This window comes from Rhinoraja longicauda, chromosome 2, assembly GCF_053455715.1.
Source record: "Rhinoraja longicauda isolate Sanriku21f chromosome 2, sRhiLon1.1, whole genome shotgun sequence".
NCBI lineage: Eukaryota > Metazoa > Chordata > Chondrichthyes > Rajiformes > Arhynchobatidae > Rhinoraja > Rhinoraja longicauda.
This window is the reverse complement of record NC_135954.1, coordinates 89,702,534-89,718,933: the sequence shown is the minus strand read 5'-3', so window position 1 is coordinate 89,718,933 and position 16,400 is coordinate 89,702,534. Positions and strand designations below refer to the sequence as shown.

The following is a 16,400-nucleotide window of genomic DNA, read 5'->3' as shown; positions in this document are numbered from 1 at the left end:
CTGCACATATTTTCTAAATATAAAAAGCAATGAAGTTGCTTTAAACCCCAACTGCTAGGAAATGGGGAAAGCAAATGGACTCAAAACACATTGTTTTTCCTCTCAAATTATGGTCCATTGTTCGTTGTGGGCTAGGTGTTAACAAGTTATAAAGACAGTGAAACTAACCAGGACGACAGTGAAACTAGTACAATGACTAGAGTGGGGGAGGGACGGAGAGAGAGAGGGGATGCAAGGGTTACTTTAAGTTAGAAAAATCTATATTCATACCGCTGGGCTGTAACCTGCCCAAGTGAAATAAGGTGCCGTTCCTCAGTTTGTGTTTGGCCTCACTCTGACAATGGAGGAGGCCCAGGTCAGAATGGGAAGGGGAGTTTAAGTGTTTGGCAACCGGGAGATCACATAGGCCCAGGCGAGTGAGCAAAGGTCTTCAGCGAAACGATCGCCCTGTCTGCGTTTCGTCTCACCGATGTATGAGAATCCACACCTGGAACAATGGATACAGTAGATGAGGTTGGAGGAGGTTCAAGTGAACCTCTGCCTCACCTGAAAGGACTGTCGGGGTCTCTGGACAGAGTCGAGGGAGGAGGTATAGGGACAGGTGTTGCATCTCCTGCAGTTGCGGGGGAGGGGGTGGTTTGGGTGGGAAGGGTTGAGTCAACCAGGGACTTGCAGAGGGAACAGTCTCTGGAAAACAGAAAGTGCTAGAGATGGGAAGATGTGACTAGTGGTGGGTCCCATGAGAATGTCAGAGGATTATGTGTTGTATGCGATGGCTGATGGAGTGGAAGGTAAGGACTCGGGGGACTCAGTCCCTGTTGCGACTGAGGGGAGGGGGAGCAAGAGGAGAGCTGCGGGGTACCGAGGAGGCACGTGTAAGGGCCTCATCTATGATGGAAGAGGGGAACTCCCATTCCTTAAAGAGTGAGAACATCTTGGATGTCCCGTATGGAACACCTAATCTTGGACGCAGATGCGGCATAGACGGAAGAATTGGGAGTAGGAGATAAAGTCTTTGCAGGAGGCAGGGTAGGAAGAAGTGTAGTCTAGATAGTTGTGGGAGTCAGCGGGTTTATAATAAACGTCAGTCAATAGTCTATCTCCTGTGATGGAATCGGTGAGATCAAGAAAGGGGATGGAGGTGTCAGAGATGGTCGAATTTAATTTGTGTGCAGGATGGAGATTGGTAGTGAAGTTAATGAAGTCCATGAGTTCTACATGGGTGCAGGAGATATCACCAATGCAGTTGTCAATGTAGCAGAGATAGAGTTTGGGGATAGGGCCAGTGTAGGCCTGGAACAGGGTTGGTTCAATGTACCCTATAAAGTGTCAGGCATTAGCTGGGGCCCATAACTTTGCCTTTGATTTGGAGGAAGAGGGAGGAGTTGAAGGATAAGTTTTTGAGAGTAATGGACCTGCTCCGCTTGGCGGATGAAAGTCCTAGTGGAGGAAAATTGGTTGGTCTGCGGTCGAGGAAGACAAAGGGCTTTAAAGCCTTCCTGATGGGGGATGAAGGTGTAAAGTGACTGGAAGTCCACAGTAAAGATGAGGGAACAAGGGCATTGGAAAACGGAAGTCATTAAAGAGACAAAGGGCGTGTGAGGTATCTTGGACATAGGTTGGGAGGGATTGGATGGTTGGGGGGGGGGGGGGGTGGCGGATATAGCATGGTGTTGAGGTACATGCAAATGATTGCAGTGGGGAAGGAGCAGGCAGGAACAAGGGTTCTGTCAGGGCAGTTGTGTTTATGGATTTTGGGGAGAAGGTAAAACATTTATACTGAGCCAATTAACCCACAAACTTGTACGTCTTTGGAATGTGGGAGGAAACAGAAGATCTCGGAGAAAACCCACGCAGGTCACGGGGAGAACGTACAAACTCCGTACAGACAGCACCTGGGGTCAGGATCGAACCCAGGTCTCTGGCGTTGTAAGGCACCAACTCTACCGCTGTGCCACCCCTGAGGAGTGCAATCCAGTTAAATCCCCACCAATAATAATGTTTTAAGAAAATTACTGGAGTGTTTTCAGTGTATTTTAATCTCTTCACAACACACTATATTTTCACAAACTGTATTTTAATTAAAATTCAAGAGCATGAATGTAAGAACAGGCACTCCCCGACTGGTGCAATGAGCGACTTGCGTAAACTCACACTTACATTCTTTAAGCAATTCTTTAAGCCCACTGCATTATTTCTGAGTGGCACATTTCGGTAGTCTCAGTACCGGTGCGGTACTACTGTCGCATGTAGTCGCTTCCGCAGTCAGCTGTTCTGGTGGATGATCCCACATTTTGTCCGGTGGGGGGCTCCCACATGGTCTCCATGGATGAGCTCCCACATCCTCTCCCTGTCTGAGCTCCCAAAGGGTCTCTGTGTTGAATAGTAAATTTACACATGCACTGCAGCTCTTCCGTTTCCAACTTGCTTGCGTAACATTTGAGTTATGCAAGGGTCTGTCGGACGTAACCCTGAAGTATGTCAGGGAACGTCTGTAGTTGTTTCGGGATATACTTCATATTTAAATAATTTTTCCAAGTTGTCTTCAGTTAGCTGCTCTGGCACCAGGAAATGTAAAGCAAGACTTAGCAGACAATTAAAAGGTCTTGTTCAAAGTTTTATCAAGAATGCCACATTCAAACTTTTAAGCAGGAGTTATTTTCAGAAACAGCAGGAGTTATTTTCAGAAACAGCAGGAGACAGGTGGGTTTGTCTGTTGTGTTTTTCTCGTGATGTGTGTACAGAATACAATCACGTTGTGAAACAGAAGATTGCAGGGAAGACACTAAACGGTTTGGTTCTGAACTGTAATCTGACTGTCTTTGTCAGATCCTTTAAGTACCCAAGACAATCAAAGCTTAAGCACGGTTGGATGAATCCAGAGTTATAACCTTTCCCTTATTGCCAAATCCATCTCATATTCTAGATCTCCACCCATCAAAACCAAAAATCTGAAATCCTCACATTTTCTGTCATCATATCAGAACATTGACTTTAAATAGATTGCCAAATGCTATTGCAGTATTGACAACAGGTTTTATTGATGAGTCTTTAAAATATCTTAGTCCGACTTAACCTGTTTTTAAAAATAGAAATCATGTTTTGTAGTGATGTATTACAGTTCCCAGGTGTATAATTAAGTATTGATTTATGTCAGTTTTGAATTACAGCAAAAATATACCAATATAATGCTATTTTTTAGACCCAATCCCAAAAGCAAAAAATAGCAAAATGTGACTCTCATTTGATTTTGAAGACATTCACAGATACTTCAGTCTTTATTTTACTTATAACCCAGGAGATTACTTTTGTTCTCTCATATGCTCGGTGAAATAATTATTCAAGGAACCAAAAGATCTTGGAGAAATATTTGCTTGGATAATTATTAACATTTTCACTTTATTATGCAGGTAACATCCTGCTGGTAAAGTACAAAGTATCAAAGATATGACATAAATTTGCACAAAGTGTTCAAGAACATGCTTTACTTCATGGCAAAACAACATGAGAAGAAAAAACAGTGAATGGTTCAATTAATTACTTAGTTTTAATTGAAACAAAAAATGTTTCTTTAGAAACATTTAAAGAATATTTAAAAGTTCTTTAAACATTCTTTGAAAATTGTTTAGATTTATAGATATAACAGAAATTTTAAGTAATCTAGATCTGGGGAAAGTAATTACAGTGCCCTCCATAATGTTTGGGACAAAGACCCATCATTTATTTATTTGTCTCTGTACTCCACAATTTGAGATTTGTAATAGAAAACAATCACACGTGGTTAAAGTGCACATTGTCAGATTTAATTAAAGACCATTTTTATACATTTTAGTTTCACCATGTAGAAATTACAGCTGCGTTTATACATAGTCCCCCATTTCAGGGCACCATAATGTTTGGGACACATGACCTCACAGGTGTTTGTAGTTGCTCAAGTATGTTTAATTGCCTCCTTAATGCAGGTATAAATAAATGATGGGTCTTTGACCCAAACATTATGGAGGGCACTGGAGCTCCCTGAAAGTGACAACGTAAATAGATACAGTGGTAAAGAAGGCAAATTGTATGCTTACCATCAGTCAGGTCACGGGGTACAAGGATCAAGAATCCTGCTGCGGCTTTATAAAATTTTGGTGAAGCTGCATTTCGAGTTCGTGTGAGGTTCCAGTTGCCCCATTAACAGGAAGGATGAAAGAGTCATAGTCATACAGCGTGCGAACAGGCCCTTTGGCCCAACCTGCCCACACCAACCAACATGCCACATTTACACTAGTCACACCTGCCTGCACTTAGCCCATATCCCTCTAAACTTATCCTATCCATGTACTTGTCCCATTGTCTCTTAAACATTATGATGGTATCTGCCTCAACTACCTTCTCCGGCTGCTTGTTCCATATACCCACCGCCCTTTGAGGAAATAAGTTGCGCTTCACGTTCTTATTAAATCTTTCCCCCTCACCTTAAACCTACGTCCTCTGGTTCTTGATTCCCCTACTCTGGGCAAAAGACTGCATTTACCTGATCTATTCCTCTGATGATCTTGTACACCTCAATAACATCACCCCTCATCCTCCTGCACTCCAAAGAATAAAGTCCTTGTCTGCTCAACCTCTCCCTATAGCTCAGGCCCTCGGGTCTTAACAGCATGTTTACATATTCTGTTGTTTTTTGCTGCAAGTAAAAATTTCACTGTTCTATCTGGAACATATGACAATAAAACACTCTTGACATCCTCAAATTTCTCTGCACCCTTTCTAGCATGACAACATCTTTCCTATAACATGGTAACCAAAACAGAACATAATACTCAAAATGTGGCTTCACCAAAGTCTTATGCAACATGTAACATCACCTCCCATGTTCTCTGACCTATGACGGTCAATGTGCTGAAAGCCTTTTTGACCACCCTATCTACCTGTGATGCCACTTCCAAAGAACTATGTACCTGAACTAGATCCCTCTGCTCTACAACATCCCCAAAGTCCTGCCATGCACTGTGTAGGTGCTGCCCTTCTTAGACTTCCCAAAATGCAACACCTTTAATTTCTCTATTAAATTCCAACAATCATTCCTCAGCCCACCTGCCTAACTGATCAAGATCCTGCTACAATTTTTGACGACCATCTTCACTATCTACAATTCCACCCACTTTTGTGTCATCTGCAAACTTGCTAATCATGCCTTGAATGTTCTCATCCAAATCATTGATACAGATGATAACCAGCAATGGGCCCAGCACTAAACCCTAAGGTACACCACTAGTCACAGGCCTCCAGTCTGAAAAGCAACCTTCCTCAATCACCCTCTGCTACTTTCCATGAAATCAATTTTCTATCTATTCAGCTATCTCTCATGGATCACATGCGAACATGGGATGGCAGGACTTTCATATGAAGAAAGACTGGATAGACTCGGCTTGTACTCGCTGGAATTTAGAAGATTGAGGGGGGTTCTTATAGAAACTTACAAAATCCTTAAGGGGTTGGACAGGCTAGATGCAGGAAGATTGTTCCCGATGTTGGGGAAGTCCAGAACAAGGGGTCACAGTTTAAGGATAAGGGTTTTAGGACCGAGATGAGAACGTTTTTTTTCACACAGAGAGTGGTGAATCTGTGGAATTCTCTGCCACAGAAGGTAGTTGAGGCCAGTTCATTGGCTATATTTAAGAGGGAGTTAGATGTGGCCTTTGTGGCTAAAGGGATCGGGGGTATGGAGAGAAGGCAGGTACAGGATACTGAGTTGGATGATCAGCCATGATCATATTGAATGGTGGTGCAGGCTCGAAGGGCTGAATGGCCTACTCCTGCACCTATTTTCTATGTTTTTATGAACCTTCCAGAGTAGAATCTTGTCAAATGGTTAGACAAATTTAAGTTACTTTCTCTGAACCATTGGAAGTTGTGGGGTAATCTGATAGATATATATAAAATTATGAGACTCATATGAGACACACAATATTTCCCAGTTTGAAAGATCTGGCTACAATCTTTAAACTATGCCCTAAGTTCTAGACTAAACAACCAGTTGAAGTAAATCTTCTTTCATTACCCAATAAATTCCCATAATATCTTAACATTTTAGTTCAAGTTGCCCCTTCTAAATTCCAGAGAATATTACTCCACTTGTATCATCTCATTGTGCAACCTTACCCTTGGAATCCTAGATTTACTCTGGTAAATTTACATTGCACTCTTTCGGAAATGTTTTATGAGCTCGACTAAAATCTATAATCTCACAAGACCTTCAATGCTTCCCACCACATCATTTAAAAAGCACTTATGTTTTCATTTTAAGCTCAATGTGGATGACCTCGCATTTGCCCACATTGAAGCCCAATTACAAGAATTTGGCCCATTTATTTAATCAATGCCTTCTTCTAATTTAGTGCTTCTATCTACACTGCTTACAATGCTCATCCTTTGCCAGTGATAAACCAAGCTCACAATCTCATCTAAATTGTCTATAATTAAGATGAATGGCTATGACCCCAAACATAGATCTATACAGCACCCTATTAGTCACAATGTGCCAGCTTGAATACTTGCTCATTATCCTTGCTCTCCATCTCTCGCCATATCAAAAATAAAAGAAAGTTTAGATTAAAGGAAGAGGCACATATTATTGCCAAAAAAGTAATAGGTGTGAGGACTGATTGTTTTATAATTCAGCAAAGGATTACAAAGAAATTAAGAAAGAGAACAGGAGAAATGTTTCTATTAGGTATATAAAAAAAGATAAACTAAAGCAAAGGTTCTTATTTATCGAGAGATGGAATTGCTACTCTTTCACCTCCTTTACCATTGTAGTATTTTTGGTTGCTGAGTGGCACGTCAACTTCCACCTTGATTGGTGCTGAGTGGGAAGTCTTAAATTAACAGCCACTAGAGTGTGGGTGTGCTGTGACTATTGGTGAGTGGGTCCAGTCGCTGCATTGATTCAGCATTGTTGGCCATTTTCAGCATTACATTGTGCTAACAGCATGGAGAGGCATGAAGAGAGAGCTAGACAACACTATTGACCAGATTGTGCATTGTTCTCTTATCATACTCTTCATCATTTTCCTCTTCCTCCTCTTTAGAATTAATGGGGGAAAGAATACACTCTAGCTTTTACCCATCCACAATTCCAAGTCTTGTGGCTGCATGCAACATCACATACTAGCAGATGCATGCTATAGGACATGTCCAGATTGGTATATTCACCAACAATCCTCCTTCAGTGTGCTGGTGACATATTTAATGACACATCTGATGACCATATGGCACTGTTGGTCTTCATTATCAAGTTTCTGATGGATTTTATTAACCACGTTTGAAGTAGATATCCACACTACTTCAATATTCTAGATATTGATTTCAAGTCTGAAGACTTCTGCATGAAAACATTCTGACAGATTTTAGTTTCTGCATGGCAGCAATATATTTTTTGGAATGAAATAGAAGCAGGATAAATACTCCAGGTTGTTCTGGAAAGTACAGATTGCTATGTGAATGTGTGTATTTGTCTGTTGGGGCGCAAGTGTCAACAGCACCTTGCACATGAGAAGTCAGAGGGATACAGTATCCTAGTGATTAAGTTGCCGGACTAGTATACAGAGGTCAGCATCATTGATCCAGAAACACAAGATTGAATCCCAAGCAGGCAGCTGGAGAATTTAGATTTACATGCTTAAGTAAATCAGGAATATTAATAGAAAATTTTAATCTATAACTACTGTGGTGATCATAAAAACGTCTGTAGCTTACTAATGCTTCTCAGGAAAAAATGGTATTCATTGAGTCCAGACCTCAAAATGCCACAACTCTTAACTGTCCTCAGTTCAGTGTGATTGTGGATGGACAATACATGCCAGCACTCTTGTGACTTCATTATCCCCAGAATAAGTAAATGAAGGCATGCAAATCTAAAGACTGAGATGCAAGAATTGCAGGTGCTGGAATCTTGTGTCAGGCAGCATTTCTAGGTGACATGGATAGGCTCAAAGTCTGAAGGAAGATACCAAACTGAAACTGCTCATCCATGTCCTCCAGAGATGAAATCTAAGCATGTGTAGGAAGGAACAGTTGGTTTACACCGTAGATGGACACAAAAAGCTGGATTAACTCAGCAGGTCAGGCAGCAGCTCTGGAGAAAAGGAATAGGTAATGTTTTGTGTTGAGACCCTTCTTCAGACTGAAATCTAAACACCTATTCTTTCATATTGATGTCATTACAAGAAAAAATTACATAACTGTTGACCCTTGCCTTATATAAACTCCCAAAGGACAGATGCTAGAAATCTGAAATGAAAACAGAAAATGCAAGAAACACTATGCAGGTCAGGTAGCATCTGTGGAAAGGGAAACAGAGTTAACATTTCAGGTTAAAGAACCTTCATCAGAACTTGCCTTCTGCCTTTGAAGTCACTGACTGGAAAATCCTTGATTGTGCCTGGAACGATATGAAGATGACGTTTAGCGATTCAGCAACTGTAACCTGTGGGTTTTAGGATCAACAGAGAGCTGGGCTTCTTCTGACAGCCTGCAAACAAGAGTCCAGAACCAGGGGCCACAGTTTAAGAATAAGGGGTAGGCCATTTAGTACGGAGATGAGGAAAAACGTTTTCACACAGAGAGTTGTGAATTTGTGGAATTCTCTGCCTCAGAAGGCAGTGGAGGCCAATTCACTGGATGCATTCAAATGACAACAAAAAAAATGGATAAGCTATTTACTCTAGCTTAACTGTCAGCAACCAGAAGATATAAAAATATTTAAAAGCATTGAAGTTTAGAAAGGAAATCTGGAGTGTAGAATAAGATGGCTGAAAACTCTGCATAGAGCTCTTAGAGCTAGCGGAATCAAGGAGTATGGGGGAAGGCAGGAATGGGGTACTGATTGTGGATGATCAGCCATGATTATATTGAATGGTGGTGCCAAATGGCCTACTCCTTCACCTATTGTCTATGTATCTATGTCTCATCTGACACGCCTCACTGAAGTGTGATTTTTCCGACCAAGTAAAGGAAGTCCAGCCTCCAATATTTATCTGCAACTTTCAATAGCGGCTTGGTGCTTTGTTTAATGCAATTTTGCTCCTTGTCTAATGCCAAATTAAATGCAGGAAGACACCACAAATCCTGATGTGATCTAGGTAAAATGTCAGCAAATTGTTTCTGCACACAAGTATAAATAGTTGTAATTATTGTGTATTTATTTCTGTATCTCTTCCCGTTTTATTCATCTACCCGAGTTGCTATTGCATTATTTTATTTTCTTTACTGGTGAGTTTCATAATACAACATTAATTTTTTTAAACTGCAACTTGGTGATCTACGTCTCCCACAAGGTTTGCATTCAGGCAGCCTAATGCTCTCCAGTTTAACAGAGCAAGAACAGATGTCCCCTTGCACTCACATTTCACCACTTTTACTTGCCTTCAATTTTTGCTTAAATATATTATTCTTAGTTTACATTATTTTATGTTCTGTGCTCCCAGCACTTGGCATGTTTATTTTATTGTTGATTGGTTTCGACATTCCCCACACTCTACTCCTTCATCTCTTGAATTCCAGAGGTCTGCGGAGGGGAATAGATAACAATTCCCAGGCCTCACTGATGAGATTTATGTGTTGCACAAGAATATTTTAGAATAACTAACCCTTTGGCTTTTTTATCATCTCACCAGAGGAAATTCATAAATTTTGCTCATTGTTACTGTACTGCACCCATCCTCCGCATACCATTGACCCAAGTACTCATCACCCATTTATCTATGCTAATGTTTCCCGTATTACTTCAATTTCCAGATGATATCCAATTTGGTTCCAGTTAAACATACTGTTGACATATGACTTTGCTACTCTGTCAAATTGCACCCTAAATATCTTACACATTTTCAAAAAATGCGGGGAATCTCTTTTGTCTGGTTCCTTTCCAATCACAATTGAAATCACAATTTAGTCTTCATTGTGAGGCCTCAATTATTTCATTCCTTTACTAATGCAACTGATGCAGTGAATATCTAATATATGCCCTCTGCTTTATAAACTCCAGCTTTCTTAATTTCTTTACATCAAACGTTCTCTCACCCGGCCTTGGCTGCAGAGTTGTCAGCCATCTTATTCTATACTCCAGATTTCCTTTCTAAACTTCAATGCTTTGAAAAGTTTTTATATCTTCTGGTTGCTGACAGTTAAGCTAGAGTAAATAGCTTATCCATTTTTTTTGTCATTTAGAGACACAGCGCAGATACAGGCCCTTCGGCCCACAGAGTCCGCACCAACCAGCGATCCTCACATATTAACACTATCCTATTTTGTTTCAAAAATCTTTCCTAATTAAGCCTACTCCACTTAATCTCCCTCTAACTTTCTCTGCGTCAAGTAGAGCAATCACTTCTTCAGCAGACTCCACATAACTGAAGTCCCTCACCTCTGCTTACATTCCAGTATCCCTTCCCAGAGCCTTGACATCTGCCCAGATTCTCCAGCCGAGGCCAAATCAGTGAATTATGAAGTGTAACCTGACTGCCTCGGTTTTGTTGTCTGTTCTATTGGTTATACAGTGAGGAATCCCATGTTGAATTTTAACAGCTTTCTCAACTTGCCTTCTGGTTTCTGCACCAGAATTTCCATATTGCCTCTGAAAGGGAGATTACCAAGAATTAAAAAATGGTCCCCTCACACTTACTTACCACTTTCACATCCTAGAGATCAAATGCACCCTAAAAATAAACAATTGCTTCAATAAGACACTGTGGCAATTATATTTAATGTGCACTGATTATACTGCATGCACTTGGACCCCAGATCCCTCTAAACATTAATGTTAAAAATTGTGCCATTACCTATTACTTTCCCCTTACATTTGACTTCCCAAAGTGCAAAACCGGACACTTTCTCAGATTAAAATCCATCTGCCATTTTGTTCACCCATTTCTGTAGCTGGACACTTCTATATCCGCTGGACACTTCGATTTTTTACTGTCTGCGACTCTATCAATTTTGGTGTCGTTTGCAAACGTACTAATCTGACATAAATACACAGAACTCCAGAAAGAATGTCCCCCTTCCATCCCCACCGTCTTCTATGAGTAAGCCAGGTTCTGAATCCCAACGACTAAATTACTGTGGATCCCATGCATCTTAATCTTCTGGATCCATGAATCCAACAGTGATGTAATGACATGTTGAAGAATAGGTCCAACTGCATTTTGGGAAAAATTAAGCTTAGAATCCATTTGTAGCTCAGGGGTGATTCTGGACATGGGACCCCGTGGTGCTGAGCCTGAGCCACGATGTCCATGCTGCTTAGCTTTCCACATTAGGCAGAGGTACATGCGGGGAGTAGAGAGAAACTCTGGGGAGTGGAACAATCCTGGATGACCCATTCCAATGAAATGGCTAATTAAAGTATCACTGTCGAATCTGCTTGTTTTCCAGGCCATATCATACTGTGTCCTGAAACCAACATTTTACCAAGTTAATAATGGGGCCAGTGATTTTATTAATTAGATGGAGAAAGGAAAAGAATCCATGAATGCAGCAACATTTTAATTTTGGAAAACATACCGTTTCATCAGCAGTATAATATACTTAAAAATAATGGAGCTTCAAATGCATAATCCCAGCATTCAGTGTTTAGCGAAGAAGGAAATGAGACACAAAGTTAATTGTTTCCATTATACCTTTATTTAATCTGAATACATAATAATATTTCACTGATGGCACAGTGGCACTGTGGTAGAGTTGCTGCCTTACAGCTCCAGAGACCTGAATTTGATCCTGACCTCGAGTGCTGTCCGTACGGTGTTTGTACTTTTTCTCTGTGACCACGAGAGTTTCCTCTGGGTGCTCTAGTTTCCTCCCACATTCCAAAGACGTGCGGCTTTGTAGGTTAATTGACTTCTGTAAATTGTCCCTAGTGTGTAGGATAGAACTAGTGTACTGGTGACTGTTGGGCCGAAGGGCCTGTTTTCACGCTGTATCTCTAAAACTGAATAAGCATTCAGTGATAACACTGTTGGGATTATAAATCCCATTTCCTCTTCTTTTGTAGGATGTCCGTGGATGTTGCAAAATCAGAATATTAAAAAAAGAAAATAAGAGTGATTAATAGCAATTCATTTTCAATTCACATAGTTATTGTTGGAAATCTAGATGAAAAATAAATGTGAATCAGGAAATGGATGGCATTTTTGCATCAGATAAATTCAGATCCCCTTAATCATCATTTTCACAGGAACAAAAAATGTACAGTATTCCATAATCATCCACCATACCTTTAAATTGCTTATTAAAGAACTAAAACTTTACTGAAGAAAACATATTTTTAATACATTCCATCATAGTAATTATTAAAAATTACTACCATTATTAAAAATGTGATTTATCTATTTTAGCCACTTTAACAAACTACAATCAAATTAAGCATTTAACAATTTCAACGCAAAACTCTTTACTCGGTGGAAGTTAAATAAATGTGAAAGTAAGAAAACAGAAAAATATGAATTATGATATTGGTGTAATACTTTAAGCATTGTAAAATTATCTTTCATATATAAACTTAAATAGTTGTCAATGGTTTTGTAGCTTTTCTAATGAAATTAATTACGAATAATAAGTGGAACTTACCTTCTAAAATTACACACAATCATGGGACCAAACTTAATAGCACCTCGTCCATAGATGATGTTCACCATGAGAGAGGTTTCCAGGGATGTTGCAAAATCCAGATGTAAGACAAACAAATGTAAATAGGACTGATTAATATCAATTCATTCCCAGTCTTGTACATATACCAATTGAGGCATGGAGACAAAAACAGTGCAAATCAGGAAATAGATGTTGCCATCTGTTTAGGTTCCCTCAAATCATCATTTTCATTATAGAGATAAATACACTTCATCATGTTTACCGTTGGCTGTTATTGAAGTACTTGTTTCCAATGTTAAGCAGCAAACTGTCGAAGGAGCTTGATGCATGAAAATTCATGGCCACAGTCAGCCGGCAGCTACTAGCTAGGTGGTCCTTGTCCGGATCTTTTGTGACTGGATCAAGTGACACATCTCACAAAGGATCTCACTGCACATTTCAACAGAGTATCTTCTTTTTTCTTTCTATTTTCCAGAATCCTCTTCTGATGAGCATGGTGTCTGTTCACCCCGTGTCTACCAATGCACACATTTCTAGGAACAGAGGAAAACTATTCAGCATCCATCACATCACTCCCATTTAGCGAATTAAAGTGTGTACCAATCATTTGCAGAAAAATAGTACCAGCCTGTGTTCACCAACCAAGAATCAGCCTGTGAGTACCTTATGATACCTTTATTCAACACTGTTGTGTGGACAGGCAAGCTTCTTCTTGTTGCTGAACATACATTCAGCTGGGTGAAGTTGAGGGAGGATGTCTGAATCTCGAAAATGGCAGAGCTAGTTTTAAACCAGTGTTACATCACATCACGATATGTCTACTCTGCATACTTCTAGTGACAATCCAGATATGCACCTGCATGTCCTCACTGATACAGTGTCTGGCACAATATATGCCACAAATGTGTCTGGATGTGCACTTTGGAAACTACAAACAGAGAATTGCAAGCATAATGGAATTTTGCATCCTCTGTCCTCTGCATCACAAAACATCTCTGCATATGTGATACCAATTCACTGCCACCAATTCAGTGCCCACCATATTCCCAATAACACTGATACAAAACCATATTCTATGCCTTATGTAAGCCCCTTTAGATAACCATAATGATCCCCTTACTTAGGTTAGATAAACATTGTTTATAGTCACCAAGTCTCACTATTTCTAATCATAGCTTGGCAGTCCTACGCATCTAGTTATGAATACTGATGAACAATTAAGCAATTGAAAGAAAAACATAAATTTAAGCAATCCTCAGTGAATATCCGTACCCCTGACATTTGGATGGAAAGAAAGTCATTGATGATGAAGCTGTCAGGACACTGCTCCAAGAAGCTCCTGCAGCAAAAGGATATCCACTGATGATTGGTTAAATCTACGTCTCCTTCTGTTAGCATTCATAACCAGTCGTACAGAACATCCCTGTCCTCAACAATGGTAAAGCCTTGTATGTGTGATAAAGACAAGACTGAAGCATTTACAACCATGCTCAAACAAAGCTGCTGAGTGAGTGATCCATCAAGACTCCTTCCTGAGAGCCCTGTCATGATACAGCCAGTTTTTGGTCAATTCAATTCTCTCCATGTTAATGGGCCAAAGACATTTTGATCCAGTATTATCTGTGCTACTAGCCAAACTGTTCTGTACTGTTAAGATACTGCCATCTAATATTAATAATAATAATGCATTTTATTTATATAGCGCTTTTCATATACTCAAAGACACTTTACAGAGATTTTGAGAACATAGGGAAATTAATAAATAGATAAATAAGTAAATAAATAAATGAACAGAGAAAGGAGACAGAAGGTGAGGTGACCTTCAGTGGTTGAAGGCAGTACTGAACAGGTGAGACTTCTATTATCAATATGGAAAATTGCTCTGGTATCTTGATCTCAAAAAGCAAGACAAATCTCATTAGGCTGCTTATCAGTCATTTACAGACATTGTTGTCAAGTGTCACTTGCTTACCAGTAACCTGATTACCAATGCCCACTTTAGGTTATGCCCAGACCATAAGGCTTCAGGCCTCAGTACATCCTTTGTCCAAAATATATGACTGTCTTTCAACATCAAGGCAAATTTTGAGTGAATACAGCATTTCAGTGCCCCGGTAACATAAGTTCATGAGAAAATACTGCAATGGTAGAAGTCCTGACTTGCACAAATGAAGATAGCTTGGAGGTCAATCATCCCAGCCTGGGGACATCACTGCAGGGATATGTTAAGGCAGTGTCCTGCAGTGTCCATCCATCATTCACTCACATTCATAACCTGATGTGCCTCTTCATCAATAACCTTCCTTCCATCGAAATGTTAGGGGCTGGGATATTCACTGATGATTGCTTAAACCTATTTGCAATGTCACAGCAAATGAAATAGACCATATCTGCATCCAGCAATAAGCTGGACAAAATTTATATTTGGGCTGATAAGTGGCAGTAACATTCATGCCACAAAATACCAGACAATGTCCATCTCCTTCAAGAGGGAGTCTAACCACCTTGATGTTGAAGCTGTGCAATTTATTCAAAGTTGATATAAATAAGGTGATTTTATATTCATGAATAAATGAGGTTTCCTTGCCTGTTTGTGTTAATAAAAAGAAAAGCCACAATATTGAGATCGCAAATCATAGGATCTTATCCATTATGGTATGGTTCTCTAGGGCTGTTGGGAGAGTCCAGATATAAAAACGTAAAAATAAGAATGACTGATGCTAATTGATTTCTAACCTAATGTAAATTCTAATGGAAGTTTAAAGAACCCCACAATAAAATAAAGAATCAGAAAATAGATGGCATCTGCAGATAATTACAGATTCCTCAAATCATCACCATGTATTCCATTAAAATCAGTACAGTTATTTTTAATGTAGTTGCTATTGAAGTGTTTTAACAGAACAAGAAAAATGACATTTTAAACTGCTTTGTAAAAGATGTTCATGAAATTAATGTCTTGCTGGGTTAACAGTTGATTGTTTCTTCTCTAAATCAAGAGCTGGGATAGAGGAATATGTTCTTGGAGCTAAGATTAAACAGACACCACCTGTCTTCTGGAGTTTAAAAGAAGAAGTGATGTGACTGAAAAGTATAAAATAATTTTGGGGAAGAGTTAATTCCCTCAGAATTATGTTTCCTTTAGTTGGCTCTCAGAAGGCAAGGTTCACAGTCTCAAACTGAGGGATTGGCTGTTCAAGACTGAGATGAGAAGAAACATTTTCATCCAGAGGGTAGAGAATCTTTGGAATTATCTTCCTGAGAGATCTGTTGACATTCAGTCACTGACTATATTTAAAACAGAGAAGTGAAGGGAATCAAGGGATTTGCAGGAGAGTGATGCTGAGGAAAAGGATCAGTCATGACCTTACTGAATTCTGGAGTACTCCTGCTGCTTCTACTCATGTTCTTATATCTTTATGGCTTAAATTATTTTGGCTCACTGCTTTCAAGAGGGCAATGAAACTCTCCTCTCAATTGACCTTGCTGTCGGTGTGAAATGAGTTCATGCAATCATCGGCAAGAGATCATATTGTACAAAGTTGGCATTTGAATGGCATTCTCTGAGAGCTCTTAGTTACACTGTTTCTGTGGGAAATGGAGCTGGCACAGAAGTATGTTAGAGGATAATCTTTTGAGGTTGGGATTGGAATACACTGGATAGAATAGAAGAAGATATTTTCACACCTGAGGAATCTCTGATGTGAAGTATCTGGAATTTTGCAAAAATGATCAGGCCTTTTGTACCTTGAAAATGAACTCCAGAT

General features: G+C 39.8%; 1 non-coding gene across 1 annotated transcript; it reads right to left on the bottom strand.

Moving 5' to 3' along the window:
- Positions 1-12,150: 12,150 nt before the first annotated feature.
- LOC144611171 (small nucleolar RNA SNORD123) lies at positions 12,151-12,219 on the bottom strand. Its single transcript, XR_013549492.1, has one exon. It is a non-coding gene; the product is annotated as a small nucleolar RNA SNORD123 (small nucleolar RNA).
- Between the last annotated feature and the right edge of the window lie 4,181 nt (positions 12,220-16,400).